Source organism: Callorhinchus milii, unplaced genomic scaffold, assembly GCF_018977255.1.
Source record: "Callorhinchus milii isolate IMCB2004 unplaced genomic scaffold, IMCB_Cmil_1.0 Scaffold3, whole genome shotgun sequence".
Taxonomy (NCBI): Eukaryota; Metazoa; Chordata; class Chondrichthyes; order Chimaeriformes; family Callorhinchidae; genus Callorhinchus; species Callorhinchus milii.
The window spans coordinates 56,533,876-56,552,632 of NW_024704744.1; the positions used below are offsets into that span (position 1 = coordinate 56,533,876).

The following is an 18,757-nucleotide window of genomic DNA, read 5'->3' on the forward strand; positions in this document are numbered from 1 at the left end:
ATTTGTGGCCAAAACACAGCAATCAATTTGCGCACAGCAGTGTCCCACAAATAGCCACAGAGTGAGTAACCAATTTTATTTGTGGGGATTGGTTGGCCAGGACACCTGGAGAAACTTCTCTTTTCGAATAATGCCATGGAATCTTTAACATCCACCTGAACAGGCAGACGGGATCTTGGTTTAATATCTCATCTGAAGAATACCACCTCCAGCAATGCAACCTCCCACCAAGTACTGCACTTGGAGTGTCAGTTTAGATGATTCCAAGACCTGATGCGGAGCTTGAACCCAAAAGCTTCTGACTCAGAGGTGAGAGTGCTATCATTGAGCCAGGCTGACATAATAATCCTTGCATTTGGAATAGCTCCTTTCACATATGTCAGGAAGACATCTCAAAGCATTTGACATTGCTTGGATGGGCACCCGAGCTGGGGGTAGGTGCCAAGGGGAAAGATGATTGAAAGCACAGTCACAGAGGTAAGTCTTGGACAGACCTTGAACAAGATGTGGGAGGGAGGAAGTCAGAAGGACTCCAGCATGAAGTTCCAGAGAGCAGGGCTAGAATGGCTGAAACCTTGCCCACCTTAGGTGGGCTGGATCGGGCAGTGACATGAAGCAGGATGATGCTTGCTGAGCGAAGTTAGCAACCAGTTCAAGGTTACATCGAGTAAGATAGAGCAGATCAAATCCTGGTACAGTAGTTGCTTCTCCTTCCATTCCCTAACTTATTATATTCTTACTTCTCAACACAGGTTTGAAGAGAATACATCACAAGTAACTCTCTGCTCTGGACAATGACCACATTGTTGTGGTTGACCAAGTCTCTGATAAAGTATTGGTTCAGGCCACTCAGGAACAACCTGGCTACCCCGAAAACAAACTTGCACCAACGGTTTTAACAACAAACAGAAAAGTTGGTTTTATTTTAATAAGCAAGCTATTACTTCTTACAGCCATCTTCTACGAAGCTCTCCCACCTTCCTCTAGCATCCAGCTATATACAGGTGGTGATTTATTAGCAATTAGGGCTCGAACTTCAAATAACCCTGAATGGTGCCCTTTTTAGCTACTTTGGTTGAGACACCTTTTTTTTAAATAAGTCAAAAAGATAACACACTCCTTTTCACATAGGTGGAGCACCTATATCCATAGAAAACAGGGACACGGTTTATCTACCCTGTCACAACACAATTTCTCTTAAAATAAACTAATAAAAGTTCAGTTTGGGGGTGATGTCAAATACCAGAAGAAGCTGTTGAATTTTTTCTAAGTAAATAGATACTACATGGCACCATCCAACCATGTTCAACAAGATGTACATACACAACACTATAGGATTCCACTGATAATATGCCACAGTTGTTGCCGTAATCTGGACATCACAGATTACTGCAGCTGGAAAAGCAGAACCTGAATGTTTATTGCATGGATGTAACTAATATACCGGTGTAAGGTACATTCTCCCTGGTGTATCTCCATCCTGCAGTTCTTTCGCCTCACCCCTTCCCTTGCCTCCTTCAAGCCTGTCTCAAGACTCTCCACTTCGACCGTCTCAATAGTCACCCTCCTCTCCCCATCCCTGCCGCTCTCCACCCTCCCCAATCCTGACTCCCAGCTTGGGTCCGAAACACTGATTGTCCAGCGCCTCGGGACGTCTTCCCAATGTGAAAGGTGCTACACAAATGTAATTTTGTTGTTGTTGTTGTATCACTTGCTGGAGGGAGCTTGCAAGCGCACGCATGCACAGAACTGCCATTCTACTGCTTTAATTTGCCATATCCCAATGCTCTAAAGAGCAGTATCAATTCCACCACATGTCTCCAGGTCTTTGCTCGCTTGCAGCATGTTCTTTACCTGTTAATTTTAAAGGTGTAATAGGTGTATAACAACAACAACAAGATTACATTTGTATAGCGCCTTTCACGTCGGGAGGACGTCCCAAGGCGCTGGAGAGTGACAGCATTTCAACCCGAGCTGGGGTCAGTGGGGGGAGAAGCAAAGGGAGGGGAAGCGGGGTGGCTGTTGGTATGGTCGAAGAGGAGGGTCTTGAGGCGGGACTTGAAGGAGGCTAAGGAGGGGGCGAGGCAGAGTTATTGAGGGATGGAATTCCAGAAGTTGGGGGCAGAGAGGTTGAAGGCTCTCCCGCAAATGGTTGGGCGGGTGGGTTGGGGGATGTGGAGCAGGCCAGAGCCGGCTGAAGGGAGGGAACGGGCGGGTTGGTAGGGGATTAGGAGGTCGCAGAGGTAGGGTGGGGCAAGACCATGGAAAGTTTTGTAGGTGAGGACCAGGATCTTGAACTGGATCCTCTGAAGGATAGAGAGCCAATGGAGTCCCCTCCTCTTTGGCCCTCTCCTCAGTGTACCGACTGATGTTGGAGAGGAATTTTCAAAAAGTTAGTGACTTGCACATTTGTCCCCGATTTGAAAGTCGAATGGGTTTCAGTTGCACATCCAGAATTATGAGCTACGTCCAAATGCATTCAGCACATACCCGGAGGCATTTTTTCACATTTGTCACAACTCCTTTCAGTGATTCCCTGTCTCTATTTGCCATTTGTCATCTGGTCATATATGTTAAGTTTCCTTTTAAATACACTGCTGCTTTTTGCTTCAATTACAACTTCCTCATGCATGAAGACGTTCTTCCTAAACTCCCCATTAGATCTACTGCTGGCTATGTTATACTAAGTTATGACCTCTTGTTTTTTCTACAAGTTGAAACAGGCTTTCACAAGTCTACCTTATTAAATCCTCTTTCATAATCTTGAAGACCTCTATCAGGTCCCCTCTCAATTGTATGAGCTCCAGAGAGAAAAGGTATCCAACCTATCCAATCTTTCCAAGCAATGAGCAAGCAATTTTGAGGATTATTTTCTAGTAGTGGAATGCTGACCACAAATGGGTACACTGTAATCTGTGGAAGGAGTTGAATTAATGGACTGAATAGCCTTTTCTATAGGCGTGTTTTATATCCTTAACTGTACACAGAGGATACAGTTCAAGATCCTGGTCCTCATCTTCAAAGCTTCCAAGGTCTTGCTTCCCCCTACCTCTGCAACCCTCTACCATCCTGCTCATTCCCTCACTCAGCAAGCTCCGGCCTGCTTCACGGCCCCTGCCTCGCTCACCCCACTATTGGAGGCGGGCCTTCTGCCACTCTGCCCCCACCCTCTGGAACTCCATCCCGCAGTCCTTCTGCCTCGCCCCCTCCCTTGCCTCTTCAAGACCCATCCCAAGACCCTCCTCTTCGACCATGCTTTGATCTCCCTGCTTCCACCCCTGCCTTCCACACTCCCCGACCCCAGCTCAGGTCCGAAACTCTGTCTGTCCAGTGCCTTGGAATGTCCTCTCGACATGAAAGGCGCTATACAAATGTAATTTTGTTGTTGTTGTTAACTAAGGGAACATAAAACATTGTAAATTTTGGTAATGTTTACCCATTCTGTGCCCATCTTTTTCAAGCCCAAGAATCACTCAGTATTGCTTGTTGACTGCCGAACCCGAATGATGTCAGGTCACGGAGAGAAACCAATCTTCACAACACCAGGCTTTTATTGGCTTCTACAGTCAATCCATTAGAGGCAGCAAAAAAAAAAGAAACAGCTAGTATTATTTATTTAAGGTATTTTTACTAGCTTGGAAAGAATAAATTACAGCATGGGCATTTGCATAAAATAACCAAATTTATTTTCCGTGCATTTGTATGAGATTTATTGTATTTGGTAATACATTAATATTTGGTTTACGCTGCAACAATTTTCCATTTATATAATACCTTTCACATCAGGAGGACGTCTCAAAGCACTGCACAGAATTGGCTGTGAGAATAAGCTGGGGTGTGGGGAAGAGGCGACCAAAAGAAAAATCCTAAGGTGACTCTAAAGGTGTAGTCTCCGGAATTAATATTATATTGAATTTTATTGATTCTTTATATTCAATATTTGAGGATGTCTCCTGTCAGAATGTCATTATTATTTACTGGATATTTGAATTATCGTTTCTGTAATTACAATATTGGGTATCGTAATTAATCCCTGAAACATTCCGCCTGAATTTTCTGAAATAAAAACAGAACACTCAGTGGGTCAGGCAGCATCCATGGAGAGAGGAAGGTGAGTTAAAGTTTCAGATCTATGACCTTTTCTTCTCTTTTTATTTCAGATTTCCAGCATCTGCAGTATTTTGCCTTTTGCCTTAATTTTTCTATTTCAGTGAGTCTACATTTTCCCACAGATTCTTAACAAAAATGAAAAATCCGCACTTTGTCACATCACAAAGTACAAAAAAGATTTATTGTAGCTAAACTAGCCCCACTCTCCATGTAGGGAACCACACTGCTCTATACTAGACCAGAATTTCCAATCCAAGCCTCACTAATATTCACACACTTGAGCTTACCTAAAGAGAACAAATATCATGTTTAATACGTAGAGGCAAATCACAACTAACTGTTGGGCCTTGTAAAACAACATTCAAGACAGATACAGGTTGACCACAAGAAATCCTGTAGCCTCGCAAGCAAGAGACCTGGGTTCTATTCTTGGCAGGGTGAAATGTTGGGCAAGTTTCCTTATTCTACACGCTTCTGTTTACCTAGCAGTAAGTAGGAACCCGATTGTTAGTCGATTGGCGGTTCGCTTTTCTGGGGCTAATAATTCCTTCAAAAGAAAAAATAATAAAAATAAATTGGTCACTTCAATCCACAACTGTTTGTGGGACACTGCTGTGTGCAATTGGCTGCCGCATTTCGCCCACAAAATATATAATCAATACACTTTACAATATATTCTGTGAAGCGCTTTGAGACATCTCGAAGAACTATATTAAACGCACGGATTATTATTATATTACCTTCACTGAAATTGGGGCAGACGTTTGTCACAAACATAATTGGATTGTCTGCATGTTGCTCATTGGGGATTCCTTGAAGGAATTAAGAATAATGTCACAAGGGAAAGTGCTGAACAAACTCCCTGGGTTTTAGGGTAGGTGGGACATCTGTGATATGAGGTTATGGTTTATATTTTTAAAAATCAGAAAAAATCAGAACAAATTGTCTTCAACATTTATCCATCAGGGAACAGCCTATCCCCAGTGCTGCTGAGAATGAAAGGGCACCCTATTAATCCTAATAAAAGATCCCAGTTTAAGACAGGCTACACTGTACCTGCAGTTATTTATACAAGACAATATGGTAGCTACAGCTATTTGTAAGAAGCAATACAATAGCTACAAGAATTTCTAAGGCAAGTAATGTTATAGCTAGAGCTGTTTACCAATTAAACTATTGTATCAAAAAGGAAATGGATAGTAGAAATTCAACAGGAGGTGCATATGAACAGCTTCCCTTTCTTTTCCTGGTCATTCAGTGCTTTCTCACCTGTCTGGCCGGTCAGTCAGTCCTACACTATGAGCAGCTGGTTGTGCCGGCTGAAGGTTCCTTGGCTTCTGTAAAACCTGTTTAGTGGTACTGGAGTTGGTGTTCTCTAATTGTACTACTCACAGTCCCATCAGTTCCTGTAAAATGCCTTTATATCTCACATTTGAAAGCACAGTTTGGCTGAGCTCTTGTGTGTACAAAGTCCACTGAGTACAGTTCAGCTAGTTTGAAGAGTCTCGTGAGACTGTAACACACAGCACAGCTGCCATTCAATCAACCCCCACCTCTCACATTAGACAGAATGCAGAGTTCTCCATTATGGTTCCACCAGGCAGTTTTGTCACAGATTCAAATGATCAGCAGTAACTTGCAAAATGTAAAACAGCAGCAAACACTGCAATTAAAAGTTCTAAAAACTTTCACTGTGCTATGCCAAGATACTGAGGCACTCAGCTGCTCTTACATACAGTCACTACACGTGCCTTCTTACTCGGTCCCTAAACATGCTTTTATATACAGGACGTCCCTTCACACACTCCCTTACTCACAGTCCCTACACACCCGCTCTCACTCACAGTCCTTACACACTCTGACTCACTGGCAATCCTTATTTATGGCAAATTCTACGGGGAGCTCTCCAAGCAAAGACAAGATTCTATCCTAAGGAGGGGGATAGAAAAGTGTAGAAAGAGACAGTTCAGCTCCTTTCACCAATTGCCATTAGGCCGGATGGAGAGAGACTGACATGAGTGAGAGATCAGCTCACTCTCGGTCAGCCAAGGAATGATGTTTGCCAACATTGGGAGTGTGGGGATACAAGAAGGAGTCAGAGCCATTAAGCATCAGGGAAATGATTAGACTGAGATTTCTAATCAAAACATAAATATTCCGTTGAAATTCATTTATAGAACAAAATTTGTACAAAAAAACACCTTTCTTTTCCACTTTTCTCAAAGCACTGAACCATTTTCAGTCAAGTTCCATAGACACTAATTCCCCTTTGGCACTTCATCCCAAGTGACCACTCATCACTTGTGAAACCATTCATCACTGTGAGAACAAACACCAAACATCACTGGATCATTCAATCTCTAGGAACTTAACAGTCAAGCTCAGTTCTGTCCTCACCCAACATTCACACATGCATACTTCCAGCAGGGACCACAGGACAGCAATAACAAAGCAACAATTTCTGACCTCTCCAGCCCAGAGACACAAGATCAATTGTAGCACCTTTCCTGGACCTCTAGTTGACATCAATCAAGTCAGTCCAGACTGGGGACTCTAAACTGTGATCCCAAAGCTCACACTGCATCAACTGAGTCCTTGGGGATTACATCTAAAAGAATGAATCACGTTCACAATTTTGTCAGTCTGGCTGTCTCTTGGTAGCACTTTCTCCTCTGAAGCAGAAAGTTGTGGGTTGAAGTTCAGGACTTTGAGCGCACAGTTCAAACTGACATCCCAATACAGGGCTGGGGAAACATGGCATTGTCAGAGGTGCCATTCTTGAATGAAGCATTAAAGTGAGTTCCCATCTGCTTGTTCAGGTGGATATCAAAGATCCCTTGGCATTTTTTGAAAAGAGAAAGGAAAGATAACATAATTTGAGCAATCGTGATAATGGTGAAAAAAAGAGATTTCTTTAAAGCCAAATTTTAAGCTCTTTTTTCCCCAGTGATATTCTGATTTGGGATACTTGCCTCCTTTTCTCAACAACAATAACTTGTAATTATATAACACCTTCCACGCAGAATAGTGTCTCAGAGCGCTTAACAGTGCCACAGTCTAACTTGAGCAGGGGTGGGGTCGGAGGGAGGAGTTGGCCATAAGCAGGGTCAAAGAGGAAGGTTTTCAGGTAGGACTTGAAACAGGGAAGAGAGGGGGCAAGATGGAGGGATTGAGGGAGAGTGTTCCAGAGTTTCGGGGCGTAGTGGCTGAAAGCGCGATCCCCCGATGGTGAAGCGGATGTGGCACTCACTGGATCTGGCATTCCTGCTAATGCATCACTTATATTGCACTCAACATCTAATTCAAAAAGAGTATTATAATTCAAGTTGGGCACTACAATGATCGTAAAGAAATGTTAAAGCACTTTGATAAATTACTGCTCAGGAAATTTCAACAATGCATTCTTAGAATAAACTAAAAAAAAATTGAGAACCACCAAGGTTAACCTTCAGGAATTTATGCCATTAATCCGCTCCGAATAAAGACGTCTCCAAAAATTAAAAGTGCAAATATCATCAGGTGACAGAGAAACCCACCTTCCATTTCACTTGTAAATGCTGCGGCTTTAGTCAAATCCATTGCAGTGCTGGAGACTACATGACGCAAATTACAATAATGCTAAATTCTGTATATTCAGACTACCACACTACAAGTGCTACAAACCTAATGACTTGGTGGTTAACAGTGCCTGTGCTCTCAGACAACATGGAATTGCATACAACTTTACAACACAGAAACAGGCCATTCAGCCTAATTAGTCCAGCATTTATATTCCAGATTAACCTCAAACTCTCCAAGTCTGAAATTTACGTTTGCCTACAAATAAGGAAAGAAAGTTCTCAAATTCAGTCTCAATTTTGAAGTCAGTTTTCCTCAGTTCTTAAAAAAAACTTCAAAAAGAACACTAAACTGAAGATTTTTTTCACAATTATACTCAATCTTAACATTTAGAGCAAAATGGTCCTAACTGGTGAAGATTAGGAATTTCAGGCCACTTTTGGTCACAGAAGTCCCAATGATCAAGTCTGCCTCTTCAAGTGAACATTAAAGATACAATGAAACTACTCAAAAAGAGAAAACTTTCTCCTGGTATGCTGGATGAGAATCCTCCGGACAAATTGGCCATTTATTCATGGTTATTTATGAAGCTAAATTAGCTGCTGTGTTTGCCTTAAATAGTTATCACACATGCCATAAATTATCTGTGAAGTTCTTTGAGGTGCTCCAACTTTACAGGTGCTATGGTCAAACTCAAGGATTATTTACTATTAATAATTTGAATGGATAGTTGTGAGAACCTGGGAATAGGGTATCATTTTTTCCCTCTCCTAAAAGCTCATTCTTGGATATAGTTCTACAAACATTGCGTTCTCATCAGCATATCATTCATGCCTTTCTTCAACCACCTCCTAAACAGTGAATATTGGCAGGCTTTCAAACTATCAGTCAAACACAATCTTCACCCGAGCTGCATGCATATGCACTTTGTAGCAGGAATCTCTGAAGAGCAATCTCTGAAATTAATATTGAAGTCAACTGTTCAGATTTACTCTTCATATACTGCAACTGTAATAGGTATTAACTGGATCTTTAGTACATCTTCCAGATCTTATTTGATATTGGGGTGGATGGGGTGGAATTAAAAGAATTGTTTTTTTTCTTATGTTAAAAGGGATTGTCATCTCTGAAATCCTATGTTTCTTGCATGAAAGAAAAATATGATTTCAGTGATGACAATCCCTTTTGCTGAAGCTAACATAAGAAACAGGTGTGCTTATCTATACGCTCCAGCCAGACTTACACTATACACAGCTGTATGTCTACTCTAGCCCTGTCTATCACACTTGCTTGAGCTATGTAAACTGAGAAAAAATACTGGTTGAAAGCAAATGAGAGAAATCTCAGAAAACGAGCACCACAGAAGATTCACTGCACGACTCCGCAAAGCAGAGAACAGGCTGTTTTGCTCAGAAGCAACAAATAATTCATGGAGTGGAATGCTCATGTGCTGGATGAAAAGCAACAATTCACAGTTGTTGAGTTTCACTTGCCTTTCAACTGTTTGCATCTTAAGGAGATTTAACTTGCACCCCTAATATACCCTGTATGGATTCTGGGCTTCAGGAAAACAACACTGCTCGGGAAGACCATTAGACTGTCCTGCCTCTGTGGGAGATCAAAACATCCAAACGTTTCTGTGTGTCAGGTGGTTTGTGTGCTCACTCAGCCTAGTCACACAGAACAGATGGGGCTTCTGCTTTATTATAAATACAGATAAATGCAAGATACCGCATACAGGAAGAGGATGCCCGTGCACATCAACTTTGCACGTCAGCTTTCCTCCCTGTATTCCAGCTAAAGTCTAGCACTGGATACAGTAATATTGATCTTTGGTCCTCAAGCTGAACTTTAGCATGCCAGCCAGGATACGTTTCTATCTGGCTCTTGTGTTGGTCTGTCCCATTGACTGCAGGGCTGTTACTGCACAGAAACAGTTAATATTCGGGCACTGACTGCATTGCTTATAATAATAATCCTTGCATTTGATATAGTGCTTTTCACGTCGGGAGGACATCCCAAAGCGCTTCACAGAACACACTGTAAAGTGAATTGACTGTATATTTGTGGGAGAACGTGGCAGCCAATTGTGCACAGCAATGTCCCACAAACAGTCGTAGATTGAAAATGACCAATTTTTTATTATTGTTTTTGGTTTTGGAGGGATTATTATTAGGCGTGTGGAGTAAGGAAACTTGCCCAAGGTTTCGCCCTGCCTGGAATTGAACTCAGGTCTCTCGCTTGCAAAGCGAGTGCTCTAACCACTGAGCTACAGGACTCCACAACCCATTTAATCTCATCCTTCCAGAAAACCTTCCCTCCCATTCTGCCATCACATTATTGACTGAGAACCAACTGCTTATGTGTAATGATAGCCTTCTCGGATGGGACAGAATAACACAAGTACCAGTCTGAAAGGTATCCTGGCGGACATGTTCTATCCATCAAGCGGTTTCTTAAATGGATCTGGAACAAGCTCCTCTCAATCCATGCTTTCTGTTACCTTTATGTCCAATGGCAATTACTGAGCCATCCCTGCATGCACGCTACAGACCAGAGCTGGTTCAAATCCTGGTCTGTGCTGCATTTGCTGCTCTCTCTCAGCCAGGGCTGCATGGGGCGCTAAAATGGTTCCCAATTAAGGAGGGCAAAATCAGCCAGGGTTCCTGCTCTTGATTCCTCTGTAGCACCGTCTACTGGGTTTGTGCGTACATGCGTGCAAGCATACCTACGTGCGTGTCTATCTGTCTGTCTGTCTGCCTGCCTGTCTGTGTATGGGGGCAGGCTGGTAGGGAGCAATCATGCTTGGCTGTGATGCCGTCTACAGTTGAGTGAACTGGCGACACTCACTACCAAGATTCCCATGTGAACAATGACCTTTTAAATGGGGTATCGAGGGTAACCAGCACCCATGAAACAGCATCCCGGTAAGAGTAAGCTACCCCAGCAACAGAGAGGCACATGCCAGTGTGGAAAAAAAATCAGAGAGAGAATAAAAATAACTGAATAAAATAACAGTAAAATTTGCAAAGAAAGATAAAAAAGATTGTGACGGTATTCTTCAACAACAATTCAAAGATCCTATGCCACACCCTCCGTTTCTGGTCTTAACAAAAGGTGACAACCCAGTGGTAGAGATCTCAATTACCCACCCTCTTAACAAAGGAAACATGGCACTTGCGGGGGAAGGAGAAATTGAACAAAAGGGGGGGGTGGAAAGAAAAGGCTTATTTTTCCCCAAAAAAGCTTTAACATACATTAAACACAGTGCAACCTGAAATAATAATTATACAGTATTACCCAATCCTAACAATAGATACAGAGAGAAAAAAAGCTTCTTATAGCATCTTTTCACGTCAAAAACATCCCAACGTGCTTCACATTAATTACTGTCATGTGCGGTAGACTTCCTTTCAAGATAAATGCAATAGCAATTTACCCAAGGTCCCATAATCAGCCATGAAGGGAATGGCCAAGTTATCTGGATGATTGTTGACCAGGTAACACCCTACTCTCTTTGAATAATACAATACAATTTATATAGTATAGCATATTTTACACCGGGAGGAGATCTCAAAGCACTTTATATTGCTGGTTTGACTGGGGGGTAGTAGTTAAAGAGAGTAGGAAGGGGAAAGATGACCAAAGCACGGTCAAAAGGTAATTCTGGATGACATGGGATCTTTCATTTTAATGGAATCTTTAATAATCACCTGAATAACAGATTGGACCTAAGTAAACCTCATCCAAAGAATGGCACTTCAAACAAAGCAGCACTCATCCTGTACGGCACTGGAGCATTAACCGAGACTAAGAAGTCAAGTCACAACATGGGGTTTGAACCCTCAGGCCTCTGACACAAAGACAAGTGTTACCAATTGAGCCAAATTGACAACCTCTATACCCACAAGATTTATCACAACATACAGTACTTTCTTGTAGTCTATTACACACTGGCAGCAACATTATAATAGATTTGGTGCTGCAGAACAAGGTGGCACTTAGTTTATTCTCAAATTTGTCATTTGTGTGAAGAATTGCTCTTCATTCTTCCTTCCAATTTTCTGCCCTCCTATCCTGAAAGCCGCGAGTCAAGCTGGAAATTGCTTGAATGAGCGCAAACCACCCCAGCTCGATGGACATGAGGACCCTAATCTATTACAGGGGACATCACAGTCGAGTCTAATCTTGCCCTCACCCAATGTTCATGCACTTGTCCTACAAGAGGCTTTGGATAGAGTCACAATCAGGAATCTCTCCAGCAGAGATCAACTAGCCCAGCACAGACTAAGTATCACACCAGGGACCAGGGACATTCACAATCACATTGTGCATTTATTACTTAAGACATCAGAGGAGCTTACTACTCTAATCCCAAACTCTCTGCTTTTTCTCCACACAAAATTATATTCTTTCTCTTTAAATATTTTTCCAATTTCCTTTTAGATAATGTTGGGATTCAGCCTCTATGGTTACTTATAGAAAACATTCAATATTTTCATCACCCTCTTCCCCCTTAACTCTTGCTGTGATGATCCTGAGCTTATTTACTCTCACTACCAATTTACCAAACAGCAGGAATAATCTTCCTCTATTAATCTTTCGAAAACTTTTCAGGATTGTGAAGATGCTTATTTCACTGATATGTAGAACATAGAATATAGGGTAGAACATATGCACCAGGGCTGAAGGACACATGAAATCTGATTACCATACAGTGTATTGACCATGAAATCAGGGAGGTACAGTTGGATTTGGAAAAACTATTTGTTAGGTCACTGTTGGGAGTATTGCACACAGTTTTGGGGACCCTATATTAGAGAGGACATCACAATCATGAAGAAGGCATAGCTGAGATTCATGAGGATGGTATCAGGAATGAAGAAGTTCACTGGGAAGGAAAGAGACTAAGTTTGAGAATATTGACCAAATCCATGGTCAGAGAGAATGATTTATTTTTTAAAAAAAAGTTTTGGAGGACAGGTTATATAGCACCAAGTACACTACATTTTTCAATTTCATTGGAAGTAGATATTATTATTATTTTTCTCCCCACTCCACTACCCGCTGTTCTCCACTACCTCAGCTGGTTCTGGCCTCCTGCTTGTTCCTCATCCCTTTCGCTCTATCATCGGCGCCACGCTTTCACCACTACTCTCCGAAGGTTTGGATTTTCTCCCTCAATCCCTCCATCTCCTTCCTTCCCCTTGTTTAGATCACGACTGAAGACCTTTTTCTTCGCCTGTGCTTATGGTCTCCTCCTCCCTACCCCCAGCTCGGCATCAGGCTCCACCACTGTTAAGTATTCCGAGACACCACCCACGTGAAGGGTGCTGTATAAATACAAGTTGTTGTTGTAATAATAATCCTTGCATTTGACACAGTCATTTATCACGTCGTTGAGACCTCTCAAAGCTCTGTATATTTTGTGAGCAACATACAAATAGATAAGGTTGGTTGGGCATAAGAGTGGAAACATTCAGTTTGGTAATGTCACTGAAATGCAGCATTGCACCATAATGGCATGTTGCAGCCTCAGCTCAGTGCTCCTAGTCTACAAGCATGTGTGCAAATCCAGAGAATCAATGTTATGCATATAGTTCAGCGCACTAAGAATGATATAGGACCTTGACATTTTAATTGCTTTGTTTTTATCCACATGAGAATGCTTTGCCCCCCTAATTGTTGCTGTAATATCAGAATCTGTAATATTATTATTATTAAACTGGTAAAGGTAACGTTATGCATTCTATGAACACATTGTTCTTTAATCAGTAATACAATACAATTTACATTTATATCATGCCTTATACATTGGGAGGACATCTCAAAGCACTTGACACTGCTGGCTGAGCATCTGAACTGGGGATGGGAGCCAAAGGGTGTCGTATCAATCTACTAACTTCTAAATTACCTTTGCAGATGGGAGTAAAACAATTCATAACATATAATAATTTGCATTTATGTAGCACATGTAAAAATAATAATAATAATAATCCTTGCATTTGATATAGCGCTTTTCACGTCGAGAGGACGTCCCAAAGCGCTTCACAGAACACACTGCAAAGTGAATTGACTGTATATTTGTGGGCGAACGCGGCAGCCAATTGCGCACAGCAATGTCCCACAAACAGTCGTAGATTGAAAATGACCAATTTATTATTGTTTTTTGTTTTTGGAGGGATTATTATTAGGCGTGTGGAGTAAGGAAACTTGCCCAAGGTTTCGCCCTGCCTGGAATTGAACTCAGGTCTCTCACTTGCAAAGCGAGTGCTCTAACCACTGAGCTACAGGACTCCACAATACAATACAATTTACATTTATATCATGTAAAAATGATATAAAAATGTAATTTCATGTAAAATATCTCAAAGCACTTTACAAAACAAAATTGATTAGAAATAAAAGTGAATATGATATAGGCAAAATATTGCAGCTCATCTGTGTCAACAACATCCCACAAGCATTCAAATGAGTTACCAATTAATTTGAATTTGAGAACATAATTCTATATACACTGAATACTAAACATCCCCTCCCATAATTTTTCTTATTTGGGATAAAATAATGAGGAGCTTACATTTTTTGATATGAGCAGCATGCAATGTAAATTACTTGTAAGGGAGCCATACCCAATATTATTGCTCCACCTCAAACAGGATGAGCATCAGTAAGTGATGTCAGAATTAATGCAGTGGCCAGACTTTAACAAAGTCACTCACAACACAATGAAGTAGATGGAGGACTTTTGTTGCAATTTTCTCTCATACTGTCCTGAACAAAGCCATCGATATGTGGATGAAAGCATGCTGCTAATAGTCCTCTGGAATCTCTCCTAAGAGTTCCTTCTTCATGGGCAAGTCTTTTTGCCTGAAGCAAGAAGGGAGTGTGCAACTAAGACAAGGAGGCATGACAGCCAAACCAAACCCTGGAGTCCTGACATTCATACACATATACTTTTCAGTGTTATTAAATACCAATAAGGAACTTGCATCCTGGTTAATCTTCCCCTTCACCAATTTAGCAGTAAAAGCAATTATAATCTTTATAATCCTGTTTTTTGGTATAGGATCTTAATAAGTCATTGAGAAGTTTCAAAATGCTTCACAGGAATTACTCTAAAGTGCAGTGACTGTATTTCATAGGCAAAACACAGCATCCAATTTACACTCAGCAATGTCCCACAAATAGCCATGAAGTGAATGACCAATTTAACAATAGCCCACAATTGCCTTAACTGAGATCAGATGGATCAGCAGAATCCATAACTCCAGACTATGCTCTTACTATCTATGTGGCTCAGTGTCCCACCATGGTGGTGCAATAAACCCCAGTGTAATATTATGTAACATTTTATTCACTAAACCAATGTTTACTATTGACTATGGGGAGCCCATGACCCCTTCTCCCATTTCTGCTGCATTGAAGTTGAAAAGGGACAATTCAGCACTGAAAATCCCCCTGAAATTTCATCCTATGAAAGCAGTGAAGTGGTGACTACAGGTCATGCCTATGGAACAGCACCATACAAACTAATGTTCTTCGCAATACAATCTTAACCTGTAGCCCTCTGCTAACCTGCTGTCTTTTTGGACCTCAGTTTAACATCTCACCTGAGATAGTCCCTCTCTCAATGCAGTGCTCCACCAATACTGTATTAGAGTGGCCTATAAAATCAGATCTCAACGTGGGTCTTGAATCTCTGACCCGGAAGTGAGAGTATTACCAAATGAGACAAAACTGACACACAAAGAAAGAATTAGATCAAATGCGCTTGTGTTGTTTATTTGATGTGATTGTGATGTGATTTTTCTTTTGGCATTGGTTAAATATGGAATGAGAGGAGGATGGAATGAATCTTTTCACTTCTTGGTGCCAAATTATTAGAGTGTCCATTAATTGGGCTGGCACAGCATTTCTAAGAGAGTGAAAGCTACCACTTGAAAACCATTTTAAAATGCTTACAGTAAAAACTAGAGACGATGCCAGTGCAGTCAACAGGGAGTGATGAGCTGTCTCTTTAACAAGTAATGTCTCTCTATGAAAACAAAGCCTCAAACAAATATGTACTGAGGCTTCAGTGAACAGAGTCTATCTAATAACAGCGACTAATTCTGATCTCATGGAATGGGATACATTGTGTTTGCTGTTCATTGTAAAAACAAAGCTGCATTTTTAGAAATGCAATCTATACCACAAATCAAAATTAAAATCCTACATTAGAGCGAGCCGCCACCCACCAAACACACACACACACACAGATCTTATAAGCTCCCGACGTGAAAAGCGCTATATCAAATGCAAGGATTATTATTATTATTATTTTACAGTGTAGTAAAAAACTGCCCAACATTATTTTCCTGACACGGCATCTTATCAAGCTGTTCAAGGTGCCATATCCCTGACAAGCAGAATGATGGTTCCACAAAGGTTTTGATATCTACCCGGCATTTTTATTTACGTCCTGTCAAGAGTGTTAAAGGCACTCTGTTTTTAGCGGGAGAAGTTGGAGGTGCTGCCACCTACATTAGCCACCATCTTCATGTGGCACTCTGTTAAAAACAAATCATTCCTCCACTCAGGCCATGGGTTATGGTACCACTGCAGCATTTTGGATCCAAATTATTCACTGAAAATCTAAAGCATGTGGTCCCATCCTTTCCCATGCAGTGAGCGAAGGCAGGCTGCAATGAGCTATCGAAGTGTGACTACACACAGAATCCCACATGATTGTTAAAGCAGTGCATCAACATCATTTGATACTGCCAGAATATGTCAAGCTGTACCATACCACATTGCCAAGTAAATGATACCAATACACATTGCTTATTGGATTATGTCAATCTGTGAATGGTTTTTGCCCGTTAAATTGATATTGCCACAACATACGGAATTGCAAAGTATGTCTCCTCATGCATTTCTTTGCTTCTATCTAGCTGAGTGGATCTGCAACTACTAAAGTCCTGCGACAGATACGAATAAAGTAATCATTCTCGTGACAGCTCCTCCCAGCTCCTCCCACGAGACAGGTTGTTTTTATTTGCTTATTTAACATTGATCACCATAACCCTGCACAACCATCAACAGCCACCAATGGTGCAGTGTTAAAGTAAATTGAGGCTGTTAAGTCAAGGAGCATGAAAATCCTAAATCTGTTGTAATTGAGTGCTCGAGTTTCAGCAAAGAAAAGGGGAAAATGCGGTCATAAAACATTCACATCTAATGTTCTCCCGACCAAAGTTGACAGATAACTTACACAGAAGAAAAATAACAAAAGCACAAATATCTCCAGTGAACTATCAGGAAATAAATACAAGGTCAATATATCCAGTAGGGACAAAAATAGAAGTCGCTGGGAACACTCACCAGGTCAGGCAGCATCTATGGAGAAAAGAAAGTGAGTCAACGTTTTGGGTCCACGACCCTTCGTCAGAACGGAATTCAACAGGGAATTAGCTCAGGTAAACTGAGCATTATAAATCTGAGAAAAGACTCTGAGGATTGTTTACAACTTTTGCTTTAATTTCCTGGTATCTGCACGAATGGTGCAGGAGGCCACTCCTTTGGTAAAGGAGCTGATAACCAGGAGCAACTGCAAACCAACCAAGCAAACCCTTCATTGTGCTCTCTGTTCTCATTAACACCATTGATCTGGTCACAGTCCTGTTCTATGTGTGGAATGCTCCGCCACCCTGATAGTTTGATGGCTGTGACTTAAACGATAAGTACCTGTGAACTCATGGAATGCTGCTTTTTATTTTACCCAATGTATTTTGCTCCTCTTCTTCACGTCATCTCCCTGAGAGAGGAACAAGAGAGTAATTTGCTTCCAGGCCTCTGCCTCCACCTTTCTATCACTGGCTGTGGAGAAGTGTTCTGTGAGGTCTCTTGGACTTGGATTTCCCGCGCTTCCTTTATGTCCTTGGCCGTTACTCAGTAATTGGCTTTCATGACAGATAAGGATAGAAATTCAAAGTATACAGCAGCCCTATTAGATTGAGCCCCCATTGAGCATCAGGTTACATATAGCGCAGGTCAACTGTGTGCTGCTGGCCTAGTGTACTGTACACCTGGCTTCCAGCCTTGAAGAGTTATCTCCCTGCACTAAAAAATGGAAGCGTTCCGGGTCGTCAGGTTGCCGCTATTGTCAGGTCACATGTTCCAGTGGAACTGGAGGTTCCCGTTTAATGCCCTTTTTGTCATCCCACCAGATTTCAGCCAGACATTCCCCCAACATCAGGTCAAAGTATCTTTGAAAATCATTTTATTAAAAGCAACTAAAGGCAACTTTAATTAAAAGCAGTGTTTATTATACAACACTGGTTAGGCCTCAGCTAGAGTTCAGTTCTGGGCACCAGGAGGATGTAAAGGCACTGGAGAGGGTGCAAAGGAGATTTACCAGGATGGTACCAGGAATGAGGGACTTCAGTTATCAGAGAAGCTAGGATTATTCTCCTTGTAGTAGAGAAGGTCAAGAGGAGACTTAATAGAAGTTTTCAAAATTATGAGGGGATTCGATAGGGTGAACAAAGAGAAACTATTTTCACTGGTGGGTGGGTTGATAACCCGAGGACACCAATTTAAAATAGTTGTTAAAAGAAACAGAGGGGTTGTGAAGATAAATTTTTTCAGGCAGCGAGTTGTTCGGATCTAGAATGCATTGCCTGGGTGGAAGCCCATTTGATAACAAATTTTAAGAGAGAAGTGGACAATTATTTGGGGAGTACAAGTTTGCAAAGCTATGGGGAGAGAGCGGGGAATGGGATTGATTTTGGTAGCTCTTTTCAAAGAGCCGGCAAATACACGATGGGCCGAATGGCCTCCTTCTGCATTATGATTCTATGATAACTTTGCCCATGCCACTGGTATTGATGGGATGCAGAGAATGAAGTGGGCCAGCTCAGTAATCTCTAAAGTACAATCTCATAGCCATCTGCAAGATAAGCAACAATAGAGACAAAAGACGACAAGAGGTTTTAACCTGGGCCAAGTCCTTCCATCAATCTGCTTGTCCACAGTTGAAGTTTGTAGCACTCCCCCACATTCAGTCCTGAAATTTCATGAATAGTTTGTAACACATTAAAAGAAA

The 18,757-nt window shown here is 41.5% G+C and overlaps 1 protein-coding gene across 1 annotated transcript in view; it reads right to left on the reverse strand.

Moving 5' to 3' along the window:
• Positions 1–18,757, reverse strand: part of ryr2a (ryanodine receptor 2a (cardiac)) — a 373,023-nt gene that overhangs the window by 255,625 nt on the left and 98,641 nt on the right.